The sequence below is a fragment of the Bufo gargarizans genome, chromosome 2 (assembly GCF_014858855.1).
Source record: "Bufo gargarizans isolate SCDJY-AF-19 chromosome 2, ASM1485885v1, whole genome shotgun sequence".
Lineage (NCBI taxonomy): Eukaryota > Metazoa > Chordata > Amphibia > Anura > Bufonidae > Bufo > Bufo gargarizans.
In genome coordinates, this window is record NC_058081.1 from 590014414 (window position 1) to 590029067 (window position 14654).

General features: G+C 41.6%; 1 protein-coding gene across 2 annotated transcripts in view; it reads right to left on the reverse strand.

Annotated features, from left to right (window-relative positions):
- The window catches only part of SKI (SKI proto-oncogene), a 72838-nt gene that overhangs the window by 10892 nt on the left and 47292 nt on the right, over nucleotides 1-14654 (reverse strand). The window lies entirely within an intron of this gene.

Genomic DNA, 14654 nt, shown 5'->3' on the forward strand with positions numbered 1-14654 from the left:
AATGGAACTGGTCAGACTGAGTGCCCCCACTGAATCCACCCTGAAAATGACAAATGTCTGCTTTCTGCCTGCGTATAGAAGGAATATTTTATGTGGTGTGAATCAGGAACAGCGTGAACAGCGCAGACTGTGTTTATTTGTCATGGTTGTTATGAAGATGACTTCACTCTGCCACAGCTGCACTGGATTCTGGGTAAGATGCCAAATCCTGCTTTGACTTTTCCACAAGTGGTTAGATACTTGGACTGTAAAATCACCCTAAAGCACAGAAGAGACCTATTGGCAAGAGCTACGTTCCCTTCAACACGCGCACACACAAAGGTAAAAGGATGGGTGACTTAGGAGCAGGTGCGGCAAAAGTCTACTTGAAAAAACCTGCCAAGTTGAAGGCCTACACGGGTGGGACAAGTAACACGGCTAGTCTCCTGATACTATTTTAGATTCCCTGTATGCAACTTATTGAAACCCTTCCAGACAGGAGCATTAGGGGGATTTCAGGTAACAGTTGAAGCTAGGCCCTGTTGTCAGAGTAGGCCCGAGCGTCCTACTGTTACGTACAAAGATATCAGTATTATAAAAAAGACATAGGGAAGGGGATGAGCTCGGTTGAAGATTTTGCAACGAAGCCCAGAAGTGTAAAGTTAGGCCTCTGGAACCGTGGATGAACCTACATTCTAAAAAATGAAATTAACATTCGGTTAAACTGGGGACACAGGTATAATGAGAGGCAAGAATGTAAAAGAAGGTGGGACCTTTTATTAGGAACGCACATGACAAGGCAAGCATAATGAAGACCATGCAGCCGGATTTATGGAAATGCCAAGGAAGTGCTTGAATTTGAACAGAAACAAGCTACGGCAAGCCGATGCTCAGAGTATAGGTTGCAAGTCCAAACAAGATGCAAGTTTTTACACCAAAACGAAAGCTGAATGAAAAAAGTTCAAGTTAGTTTACAAAGCATCTAGTGTCTCACACAAAAGGTCCCATTACAGTGCCCGATGTTCAAGGAGCGCTCGTTTGCACTGACGTGATTAAGCATACTGATGCAAAGTGAATGTGGGAAAGACGATCACTACTGCAGTCGTTCCTCCCCCATACTATACTATCTATTGATTATCGGCAGCACATCCTCAATTACAAAAGGGAGATCTACTGCCAATAAATCAGGCATCTTTCATCCTGATGAAAGACACCCATCAGCCGATCAAAATAGCAATTTGTTCGTTCATCAGCTGCTCGATTATACGTCACTCATATGAACCTTCCTTCCCAATAGTTGACCCGAAAATCATGCAGTCTAATAGGGCCCAAAAGAGAACCACTTGAGGTGGACATTTCTACAATTGGTAGAAAAGGACACTTTTAGGAATTCTGACTGAATAAATAATTTGACACACACAAAAAAAAAAAAAGTCAAATATTCATACCCTAGGCCTAATCAAAACCCCCCCCCCACCCCCCGCCAAAAAAAAAAAAAAAAAAAAAAAAAAAAAAAAAAAAAGAAGAAGAGTCTGCCATCTGACACAGACATCATTTATGGCAAGTCACACCATTACTGCAAATGCTAAATGCAGAACGTAGCGGTAGTTTTTCCCGGGCAGACCTAGGGTGAGGTCTTCCTGTTTCACTACAATCTCTTGTGAGCAGCAAAAAAAACTAAGAGGTTCTCACCAACAGCAAAACCACAGCACCAGGCGCCGGTCTAATAGTTCTTATTTATTTGTTTAACGCAAACCTCAAAAAGTCTCTCTTTCACCCCTTCTAGGTGGCAACGTGCTAGACAGAATATTTCAGTTTTTGATGTGCGCAACCAAGAAGTCCAGCCTGTATAACGTATGGGCCGTATGTACACCTAGGTACTGCTGTACCTAGAGCTGCGGTGACCAAGGTGCAAGAGAAATTTCAAAGCAACCTGAAATGAGAATTCAGGTCCTTCACAATCTCTTGGATTAACATAAAATAGCACGTTACTGATTTAAATGGAAGTCTCATGTTAAGTAAGGACATGTAATCGAATGTTACATCTAACAGCGAAGATAGATAAAGCAAAACCAGGAATACGCCTTTCAGAAGAAGACACAACATACCATGCAGCTGCTTCCAGGCAAGCAGTGTCTGGATACCATTGTCCTAGACAAAACAGACATTGCCACTAAACTTGGAGAGCCAGTATGTGTAATCAGAGACACCCAGTGTCTTAAGTGGATGAGACAATGAATAAGAACATTTGTCCTATTTAATACGCTTCTCTGGTATGGAGATCCTCCCTCTCTTTTCAATATGAACCTTTCTGTACAGATATACGATACATGTATAATTAATATATCTAGCACCTTACAGTACACACTTGTGTGAAATTTCCATTTGGGGCAAGGAAAACGTTTAAGGATTACGGTAGATTATTTCCATTTAGACTCTAAATATTTGAGAAACTTCTGGAATTTTTCCATTCACAAACTGGTCAAAGCATTGCCAAATCTTTAACCAAGACTACCTAAAAAGGGTATTGCCAACTAAGGCACAGAGAAGAAATGCCATTAATGTCCAATAGGTGCGGACCTGCTCCTATCTCAAGAATGGCATGCAAGGCTTTCTCCATTTTGGAATAAGCTGAGATCTGACTTTGCTATTTTCGGAAGTCCAACAGTGATGAATAGAGAAACGTGGCCACATATGCAGCGTCCTCTTCACCTACTGCTACAGGACTGCACGCCATTGTTAAAGTCATGAACAGTAGACTGCTCAAAAACTTCTCTCTGGCAATTTGCATTACGGAGAATGCCACACACCCTATTTGAGGCCAAGCCAATATCAGAGTGTTATATAGGTAGAGTGACACATGGCTATAAAAATTTTCACAGCAAATAAAGTGACTGGAATGGTTTGTGTCTTCTAGGAAAAAAGCAAGCAATAAAAAGCTACAAGACGGGCATTATTATTCAAGTCATGTTCAGGGTTATAAGAAAAAGAAAAACACGGCACACTTCAACATGAGGAAATTTACCCACAAGATGAATCCAGCAACATCACCAAGGGTATGAACTTGGACTTTTGAACTAGTTGGGTCAATGATGGCCAATTTTATGACAGATTGTTGTTCTGAGAGAATTTATGGGCAGATATCGGGCAACACTTACAAATACTTCCCCTTTCTTAAGAGTCTATATAAATATCTAAAAAGACCAAGCATAAGATTAATAGGGAAACCCATAGAATGACACTACACTTGTAAGTTAGGAAGAGATGCACGAGTTGCCGACACACCCAACCCCTTCCCAATTTAAAAGAGGCTACTGTTATATTATGAAGAAGTCCATTCCCACCACAAGGCATCATCTGGAGACTCCAAAATGAAGAAGCAAGAATAGACAGGGAAGTGCTCTTGGAACGTGGCCAGGCTCGTCTTTATGTCTTCTCTAACGAGTCATCTAAAGAAAAATCTGTACATATACGTTTTTGGGATTATATTGAATAGCCAGTAAATTTCTGAATGGCTAATCAAAAACTTTTCAACAAACCAGTAACTATACCGCATTTACGTGGTTGTACGGCTAAAGACGCAGGTTTTCAGGGAGTTTTGAATATGGTAACAATTAAACACACCCCGACCCGCCAAGTCGGGAGCAAACACTGACTCACTGCCTGTCCTTTGGCTCATCATCAGGTGAATCTCTAGAAGAGAGTTATTTTTTTTCTAATAAACTAAAGGAAATAGCATACTGTGAATAAGCCGGGAGAAAATGTGTGTTCTTTGTTGTCCAAGTTGAGTCACCATTACTAAATCATAGCTTCGTCAGTCAAAGCGACCACCAACAATTCATTAGTTGGTAGGATTTGTTGGCATCTGCACTCATATCAGCCCACGTAACGAGGCTGGAATTTTAGATAAGTAATGTCACACCATCCTGTGCATACTTTCCCCTTGTGTCTAGCACTAAGCAGCGATTTGTAAAACAGACACCTACAGGCAAATAAGTGACTAGTTCTCCAAGGAGGAATTTTTTGTTTTGTTTTATTTAAATAAAGCCAATTGTCAGAACGGTGGACCAAAAATGGTGGCATTCTGCCAATATATGAAGCAGGTCAAGAGACGGCAGTAAAGGGGATAGTGTAAGGGAAGTGCACTTTCCTTTGGTGCTTTGTTTGGCAAGAATTGTGTGGGAACTTTGTGTTCTATGTTGACTTCTGCGGAGGTGTTTTCACACTTTTACATGTAAAGAGATATGGAAGCACAGGAATGTTTAAGATCGCCAGACCCAGTGGTTATGGCTTTTGACGTCTTAAAGGGGACCTGTTCTCTCTCCCGATGTGCCCATTTTATTAACTGCTTGCACTACCCATGTAACAGCAATTCTGGAGCAGACTGTTGTGCTGTTCCACTATTAATGCTTCTTGAAGGGTTTGAAGGAACTGCCTGAAGTCTGCAATAAAGGTCCGTACGGGCATTACCCGTTGTGGGGGTGTCCCTAACAGCTCTGATTGGATAGTGTCAGACTGTGCAGGGACATACCCCAAACTGGACCTTTCTTGTAGACTGTTGGCAAATGCATTCAAGTAGTTACTAAAAAGAGTCCCACATCCTCGTTATATTGTGTATTGCTTTAAGCGGGTTCTAATTAGAGTATGGTCTAGAAATGGATGCAAAAAATAATACGGGTAAAAACAATCAGTTCCAAAATAAACTCTACTTTTAGGCATCCTATATAAATCATGGATATCCCATAAACACTGCAAGACTGTTCAGGCCCAGCTGCAATTTACTGCAGTCAATGTCTTACCAGGAGACCTGGCACCATCATCGGGGAGCTGCAGTTTTAATTCAATACAATAATTCTGTCCTGCAGTCGGGGAGAAGAAAATAAAATAATCCTCTCTCCAAACATGCACTGCTGAGGAGCTCAGGATTTTTATTTATTTTTTTACCTGGATGCACAGCTAATGGACATTAAAATGTATTGATTTGGGATCAGCAGAAGCCAGTTCAACCTGCATTACAATCGTGTGCTTTCCCGAAAGCATTAACAAATTACACATTAAACGACGAGATTTATACATTAACTCTTCATCTTCTCTACTGGGGCCAATCAATAGCTTTTTCACTGTGCAAAGCAAGTCGGCAGCTCCTGTATTTGTAGGTCATATAGCCCATATGAAGGGGGGGGGGGGGGGGTCGGCAACCTTCGGCACTCTCTGGCTGTTGCGAAACTACAATTTCTAGCATGCTCCGAGTTCTGAAAAGAGCAGAGCAAGTATGCATGGTGGGAGTTGTAGTTTTACAACAGCTGGGGGGGAGGGGGGGGGGGGGGACAGAGGTTGCCTACCCCTGACATATGGTATATTTGGGGGAATGTTGGAGCTGTAAGTCTTGTAGAAGCACAGTCCTAATGCCTACAGACTTGCTCAATAATTAAGACATGGAAGGGATACTCAAGATACTCGAGTAATTATTTTATTATTTTTTTTTGGGGGGGGGGGGGGGAGAGAAAAACACACATAGCAGATGTATCAAGACGACTTAGCGCATGAAAATCTCAGCTAGCTTAATTACTTTAAATAATTGTCATGACTTTGGAAACCTCTACGCAGCTTTGAGGACAAAGCTAGTCAACCAATTACAGTCTTAGACTTTGAAAGCTCCTTTGGCTGCCTTTAGGTACATCACGTGTTCCCTGTGCAAGATGCTGCACCCAGGGGGAGACAGAAAAAGCCTACCTGCTAGTCTCTATGCAATTATCCCGTGCAGCATGGAAGGATCTGATTTTGCGCTTGTGCTTAGAGGGATGGAACTTGTTTTAACAGAGCAGAGGAAAAGCATTTAGAAGCTCGATGCATGTGCTCAGGCTCCTTAAGAATATACAGCATGTCAAGACTCGTGGGAGATTTAAATGGCAGCCTTGCAGGCGCCTAGATGGTCTAAGGACTTAACTAGTCTATTTCAGATTGGGTTATTTAACCAAATAGCTTCCAGGAAGAAATTCTCATGTAGGCCTCAAAGAATAACAAAGCCGGCAACGATCAAGCCCCAATTTGTTGCTACACAAGTGTATCAGCTTATACTAGACATGTCCAAGCCCCATGTATGGTCACGTGTACTCACGGCCCTGTACACCAGGCACTTTACACGATTTGCGTTGCTTTTATTGACGAAATTAATGTGCAGGAATGTCATTCCTAGGTTCAAGGGGAGACACCATGGTTAAGAAGATTTCTCTGCAATGAAAGGATTTGCCCAGGTCAATGTAGTGATCAAATCCCAGACAGACCGTTCAGTCCTTGCAGGTCAGCCTGCCGTATTAAGCCTCTCTTTTCAAGACCAATTATATTTAATGTCTGCTTCCAGGGGCAGCGGAAAAGTTGGATGGATAATGCCAAGGAGGACTCTAAGCCCTTCTGTATATGCTTGCAGGAGAGAGAACCATAAAACACTGACAACTGGAGGCCTCTTCTGACATCCCAACTGTTCCCAGACCTGCAGCGATAGGATCTGCACTCTATTCTTGGAGTTACAAACAGTGCTGTCATAGGAACTGCAGTTAATATTCCCTCCGGTGCAAAGACTTCAGCTCCGTAAAGATTTCTTTTGTCTACTAAAATGATAGGAGGGGGTTGTCTTGATCAATGCGTTTTCTATGTTCAAAGCTTTAAAAGGAAACCACCCGAACATTAAAATGCTGCAAGATAGACATATACCACTTACATTTTGTGTGTGTGTGTGTGTTTAATACTGATGAATATCCTCATGATAGGTTGCACCCCCACCAATCTGCTGTTTCAAGAGGGTGAGGCGCATCGGTCGGCACCATGGCCTCCTTGCAGCTTACAACCACAGTGCCGTCCACTTCATTGCAGCTGTGCTTGGTATCGCACGTCAGCTCCTTTCTCTTGAATGGGACAGAGCTGAGCCTAGGCCATATAACCGATGTGACCTTCAAAAGGAAAGCATATTTGCCTGCTTCCCTGAGCCAGCTCATTCACTCCACAATCTTGGCTGCTCCACTGGGCTCTCTAGATGTAAACTCCCTGTCTGAAGTCACTGCAGCCAATCGGTGGCCACAGTGGTGGCCTGCTCGCCATGCATCCGATGACTGTTACGAAGCCACGAATGCAGGTCACTGCTGCAGTGGTGTCCAACAGTTTACATCCAGGGAGCCCAGCCAAAACCAGAGTGGAAGAGCTGGGAGCAATCGCCAGGAAGCAGGCAAGTATGCTTCCCTTTGTAGGTCTGCTCAAGGGGTGTGGGGAAAACTTGCCACCCCGAGGTGCTCAACTGCTTGTATTTGTCCTAACAGTAGACAAATACCAGTCAATGAAATACAACCACCATCGTCCGCAAATCATAAATGCTGCACTTGGAACAAAGTCAAGTCTGAATACTTGTACAAATATTACTACATCTTCTCTCGGTTATGAGCGTTGAGCGTGGAATGCATTCACAGAGTCATTTGTACAGCAGATAGTAAGTCCTGCAAGTACAAACACAAGAGGAACCATGTAGGGTGTGTTTACATAGCAGTACCTTGAACTTGGATCATATTCTACTCGACCGATACAACTGTGTATTTTAGAGGCCTACACAGCTTTAAAAATAAAAAGGGGGAAAAAAAAAAAAAAAAACAGATGCAACTCATAATGGATTTTGCTTCTTATCGTAAGAGATATTTCCTACTGCTTCGGCCTGTGTGTTTCCTGAGGCGCACATACAAAAGAAAATCCTAAATATAGAACGTATACATCTCTAGAAAACATCCTAACTACATTACTCATTATGGCATGGTCATGTTTATAATAGGAGGAATGGGATGAAGATGATATATTTTTAATGCGAGCTGATGAAGCCCTTCTTGAAGGCATGAGAAAGGTCAAAAAGCAACAAAAACAGATAAAAGTAACTTGAAATTCAACTGAACACAAAGAAGCGGAGTCAGGAGTGCATACAACAGACCGCTACGTGTCTGCAGCAGTACAATCCTGCTCAACCTCAGCAAGCCTGGTGGTTTATTTTTGCAGTGCTGTTCATAAGGGTCGATTGTAATCGACCAGCATTAAAACATGTTGTGCAATGTGTGATCTCAACAAAATCTGTTCTAGTCCGTAATGGGGGGACTTCTCAATAAACCCCACAGTGTCTCCTAGACTACAGAGGAACCATTCATCTGCATACTACTGGAGGTTCTTCTGACCCCCTTTTTGGTAAAATGCGCTTCCTGAGGAGAAACGGGGCAGCCATAAATTCTTTCACATCAATGCCGCTCTGCTAATGCAGTGCTGAGGTTGTAGCTTTTCCCTGTCCTCTCTTTCCACTTTGCCTTATGTCAAATCAAATTACATGAACAATCAATTTTTCTGTCTAGCCATTTTTTCCGTACGCTCGCGCCTTGCAGGGGGTGGAGGAGGAGGGAGCTGGGTGCCTGGCTTCTTGCCAGAGATTCATCAATAGGCAGTCTCCACGTGTGGTGGAACTGCATGGCGACAATCTGTCCTCTCTCTCTCTTACACTCTGGCTGCCATCCAAGCCTCACACCTGCTTGGTAACAGTGGAGCCCACTCAAAATTTGAGCAAGGGGTGTGAAATAAAATTACGCAGAGGTGCACAGAATGAGCGAAAGGACTCCAGTGGTCAAGAGGCACGTTATGCAGAGAAATCGCAGGAACTGTGTCTTTTGCAAACATCAAGCTTCCTGTGCTTCAATTAAGCCACAGGGAAAGTACAATTTGGAAAATCTATAATTATGTGGGTGTTTTCCAGGCAGTCGAACAACTATGGTAGATCAAAAAAGCAAAACAATGTTGAAATAGTTTCTGAAAGGGGAAAAACAATGAAGCATGTGCTGCTGCGAGAGAAGGAAAAAAATATTTCAATATCTGCTATTTAACAGACTAAATAGGTCAGTGCAAAAAGATTTAAAAAAAAAAAAGGCCCTAAAAAAAACCACATTGCTCTTGTGCAAACCAAATAAAAAGGGTTAATATGAGCTTTAACAAAATGCCTATGGATGGGACATGAATGAGGGAAAAAATAAAGAGGTACGTAAGAGCATGTCCCTAGGGAGACAGCAACCATAAAGAAAAATTCTGACTTGGAGAGAAACACGAGCTCCATGGAGACCAAGAGGGGTGAGAAAAGGTCACTGCCTTTCAGGAGCATTCCAGTGGGTGTGCAAGGGCCCACAGAGAACGTTCAAGCCCATAAGGGTCACCACAACCCTGTTTTCTGGGCTGGAGTTCAACCTGAGGTAAATGGCTAGACAAGGGCCAATAAAAACAACAACTCTTTCACTAAAAGAGGACACTGATTCTTAACTCTTTCAAGTTGACGACCAGACACAATAAAATGCTTGGTGGCTAAATGAAGCCCCACAAAAAATAAAAGGCACAATGGAGGATTAGTGCCGACTGCTCGTTCACCGGGCATAATATCTAGCCGGTTCCAGAAGGTGGTGTGGGGGAGATAGATAGACAGAGAGATGTATTTGATATGATAGGATATAAATATATATAATATAAATTAATATACACAAACATTAATATATATTAATCTCTCTCTATGAAAAAAATCACCAGCAGGGGGAGCAGAGCCCAAGTATGGGATTAGGTCCAATTTTTCTTTCTAGATCTCTCGCTATATATTTTTTTTTACCCTTCTTAGGTTTATAGGATTCCAAATGATGCCCAAATCCAAAAACTACTTTCTGAATATATAATCCAAAAACCTCACAAGAACAAAGTCATCTGGGTGCTAAGAGTTACATCACTGTCATCTATAAAAAAAAATATATATATATTTTTTAAAGCCACAACAAAATGCAGTCCTTTATTCTCAGCACTCCCAGCGGAGCTGATGGCTGTTCTTTCAAAGCTTCTGAGGCTGCTTCACATCAGACATTCCAGCGACATTACTTGCCAAACTTGTGGGGTGTACAAATTAATGGAGTTTTGGCACTGCGCCCTTCCTCACAAAAGGATCAATATGCAACAAGCAAACTTTTCCATTCAGGATTAAAGGAAATGCTGCCCAAGATGAGAACGGCAGAATGAAATACAGGATGTTGTGGTCACAGCACTTGGAAGGTTTATATACTAGGAATCCAAGTTAATTAAAAGAGAATGTTTTAATATGAACATCAAGGAAGCAAGATTTTTGTTTATGGCTGTGTTGCTTAAAATATATTTTCTTTGAGCAACAAAAAAAATAAAAAAAATCCCACCACATGGTCTTCAGACTGACAGGTACAACTCTCAAATGGCCACCAAATGCATGTGTTCAGATTTTAACTTCTCCCACAGAATGTTGACCGATTTGCTCCACTTTTTGTTTTCATATATCTCACACAAAGACTTGTCAAAAGAGAATTCTGAAAACTCAATGGTAAGGGTACTTTCACAATAGCGTTTTCCTTTTCCGGTATTGAGTTCCATTACAGGAGTTCAATACCAGGAGGAAAAAAAAAAAAAAAAAAGGGATCAGTTTTATCCTAATGCATTCTGAATGGAGCTCAGTCCCTCTTATGTTTTTTTGGCCGGAGAAAATATCGCAGCATGCGGAACACTTGCCGAAATGCCGGATCCAAGTGTTCCGGAAAAACAGATCCGGTTTTGCAGTCTGTTTTTCTGGATCTGTCTCACAAATGCATCCGTTTGCGTCTGGATTGCAACGGAACCCTCTGCCGCAAGTGCGAAAGTACCGTTGCTCAATAAAACCCTCGGCATTCCACCCTCGGTTGCTATGTGTCTTATGTGGACAGACCTGACATTAAAATTCCTGACCTAGTTCGAAAAGTTTACAAAGATTTATTTCTTTTTGAAAAAAAAACAAAAAACAAATCCTGTCATGTCTCATTCAGTAAAAATGTTGATTTTGTGTGACTTTAGCCTCCAGGGTGTACACATACCCGCACATATAACCATATACATACACACACAAAAAAAAAAAAAAAAAAAGCCAGGTGTTTAAGAGACTATGAATTCTAGACAAAACACGCAGCTGTGTGCTAGACACCGGTTGTAGAACATGTCGAGGTAAAAATATTACCACATACTTCATGTGGGAGCAGAAAACAGCAAATTCTTACTAAAAGCCTAGCAGCTCCTCACTCACACTTAAAATATGCTGCAGACATAAAATAAACCAGACATGTTCACTATAATGTCATCTCTGATGGACATTCCACACAGGTTTATCACTTGGTGTCCTAACCTAGCTGAGCTCTTTCAGTTTCTTTGGAAAAAAAAAACAAAAAACAAAAACAATATGTGCTTTGTGAACTGGTTTTATGCTTAGACATTGCAAATTAACGTAATATTTGATGGGCCATGACCCTTAGTCAGCCCTGCAGCAAGTCATTGGCTACAGCGGTCATGTGCTCGGAGTGAAAATGGAGGTTGATGCGAAGAGACCTAGAACGTGCCATGGTGCCAGGAACCTGCGACGGTGATCCGGCTGTAAGTATGATCACGGCCTGCCTACGCTGTGGAGACCGTTGAAAAAATTCTAGAAAGGTGAGCAGCTCCTTTCCACACGGTGGAACTGCACATGACCTCAAGATGAGCAGCCATGTTTTTTCTAATCCTGTACAATCCCTTTAATGAAGACCAAGGAAATACAAATGCACCCGCCGTACAGAAAGCACTCTTACTACAGATAAAAAGGGAAGTCATTGATCGTGGACAGATTGTCATTCAACATAAAAATAAAAAAAATCCAGGTAACAAGTAAATTGACTACGTTGTTAAGTGACGGGAGTCTATGATCAGTTTATAATAAATAAGCAAATATGTGAAAAACAGAAAATTCCACACAAAAAAATACCAAGCAGCAAATATTAAAAAAAACAGCTACATCCTCATCCACGGGGCCAATGTCAAGGCAACAAAACAAAATCAGTTTTGTAATAAAAATACAATATTAAAATGCTAAAAGATGATAAAAAAAGGATGAGTATGTATGGTTTTCAGAGTTTGGGCATTTTTTCCACCAAGCCTGTTTTCCATGCAAAAATAAATAAAATAAAAAAATATTTTTAATAACTAAACACTCTTGCTTGGAGAGAAAAGGAAATAATGGTTTGGCGAGGACTTATGAATTATACATTATGAGTCAATTACACCAGAATATTCTGAGGAAGAATAAGAAATTAAACCAGGGAGAAACAAAGCACCAAGGTCACCACACCAGAGGGTATATGAAGGGGCAGATGTCCCAAACCTTTGAGGCCGACACATTAACAATAAATGTCATATTTATATTTTTCTAAGGAGTCTGTAAAGTGATGGAAACTAGACATCTCCACTCAATTCTAGGAAACTAGAACAGAATGCAAGAAGAACATTTGTTGAGCCTTGTTTAGAACAGATTTCCATTCATGAAATTAGATTACCATTTTAAGTATTTTACTTAAATTAGAAGGGCGTTTGATCAATAATGTATGAAAACGATCACGTTTTACAATGCACACGTAGGCATTACTAGAAACTACAGTCTATGGAAGTGGCTGAAAAAAGTGGCCAACTCTACCAGTCAAATGGGTTCTAAAAACTGTTGGGTCAGTATAGGATGAACAATTCAGTTTCTTGGTCAATTTGTGCTAACTCAGGTCAAGAACTCAAGAAGAGCGTTGGCATGTTAAGTAGAATTAAAAAAAAATATAAATAATGAGGCCTTCAATGGAACTTTGATGAAGACTCCTTGTCACCACAAGTGCCGTACAACAAACAAGATTAATGTACTGGTGCAAAACTCTCCTCAGTGCATCAAAATACCTGCAGATGAAGTTTTCAGTAACATAGAAAATAAAAGCTTTCCAGCAGACGAACAGAAAAGGGAAAACATTTTCACTTCATTACCCTTGCTTAATGTAGGACCTGCAAGGAAATGTAATGTTCACCATCAGGTTTGTCAGGAGGTGGTTAGCAAGGACTATGCCTTCATGTGACACTTCCCTAATGGGCACTCAAGAAAATCTCAGCAGCATTCAATCAGGCTTCCTTGAGCAGCTTTTACACTTCAGAAGGCTTTCGGGTCTGCAATACAACACAAGAGACCATCCCCCCAACTTCATTCTCATCACCTATAACTCATGTGAATTTTGAGGCAGAAAAGAGAATAGAGTAGGAAATACACATGGAGCCTAGTAATACATTGTATGGAAAGTGCACCAATCTAGTATATACACAAGGAACCGTGTGGATAAATAGAGGCACAAAATAGGCATTTCTAAAAGAAAAACCTGAAAAATGGACTATAGCACGAAAGAGGACTATACCAAACATCTGGTAGGAAAAAGGATCAAAATGCGTTTATGGGAATATCTGGTACCCACCAAGGTGAGGAAAACATGAGCGCTCAAGTACACAGCTTCATCTTGAAGGGATTGAACATATGATGCTGATAGATATCCATGGACCTATACTGTACTTCCATATACCTCCAATTTCAAATTGAGGGATTTCCCAGGGTTGCAGGTTTCATAGTATTCAAAATTATGGAGGGCATTTTCCCCCGACAAAGAATTGCTTCAAGAAAATAACTTCATGCCATAGGGACACCATGTACCACTGTACAGGATCCATGGACATGGTTTCGTCATGGGCAATAGGCTTTGTGCCAATAAACGGCTAAATAGACAATTATATACAAAAACAATAAAATTGCTAAAATTAAAGGGGTTATCCAGAACTTAAAAAGCCCTCAATGTTGGCCGACTGCGGTGGGGTTCATACTTACCTTGTCCCTGCCACTAGGTTACGGCTCTATTGCTCCCTGTGCCGGTTCTGTGTCGCACAGGTAACAGGTCAACTCTGTGGCCAATGATTGGCTGCAACAGTCATGCGGCGCACACCAACAGGATGTTGATGCCGGCGCATCGCATAGCTGCAGAGAATGCAGAGGTGCTGGAACCCAGTGGCAGGAACCAGGTAAGTATGAAGCCCACTGTGTGTCAACAACTCTGAGGTCCTTTTACATCTTGGATAACCCCTGTAATATCCAGAAAACCTACTAGGAGGAGCTCCATGACTAAATGCCTTACCGTCTAGTAAAACATCGGGGCTGCCCTTGACTTTGAAATGTATAAGTGGGTACTGACTCAATGGCTCCTACTCGATAAAGATTCCCTAGAAGATTTTCCAAATAGCGCACACAGTACAAAGTAGAGGCCTCCACCAGTCTGAATAAAGCTAAAATGAATGGAACAATTGAATAGTTGTTCAACCTGTCTGTCTGATTTTACGCTCCGTGTCAGATTTGCTAAAAAGAGGCGCTGGTCAGCTTTGCCTGGGGAGAAGCGGAGAAAAGAAGAGGCAGAGGTGAGAAGACAACAGAGGGATAAAACGGACCAAAAGGGCTAGAAGTGAAAAAGTGTATTTTTAAAGAACGAAAAGAATAAAGTCTATAAATCAATCAGCATTTTTAGTTCCCCATAATCGCTTCTCCCTCCCCTCGCGTCTCTGCCGCTCTGCAGAATGCTGATCTGTGTGTCTTTTGAAACATTAACATTTAACAGAGATTTTGTGTCTGCTGAATTCCAAGAAATCAAAATAAACTGCAGTCTCGCACAGCCTGCCAGGCAGAGGCCTCTGTTTACCAAGGGGAATGTTTGCTCTCGCTCTCCAGTGACGGCCCACTCCTGGATCCTCAGTACACCTTGGTACATGACGCA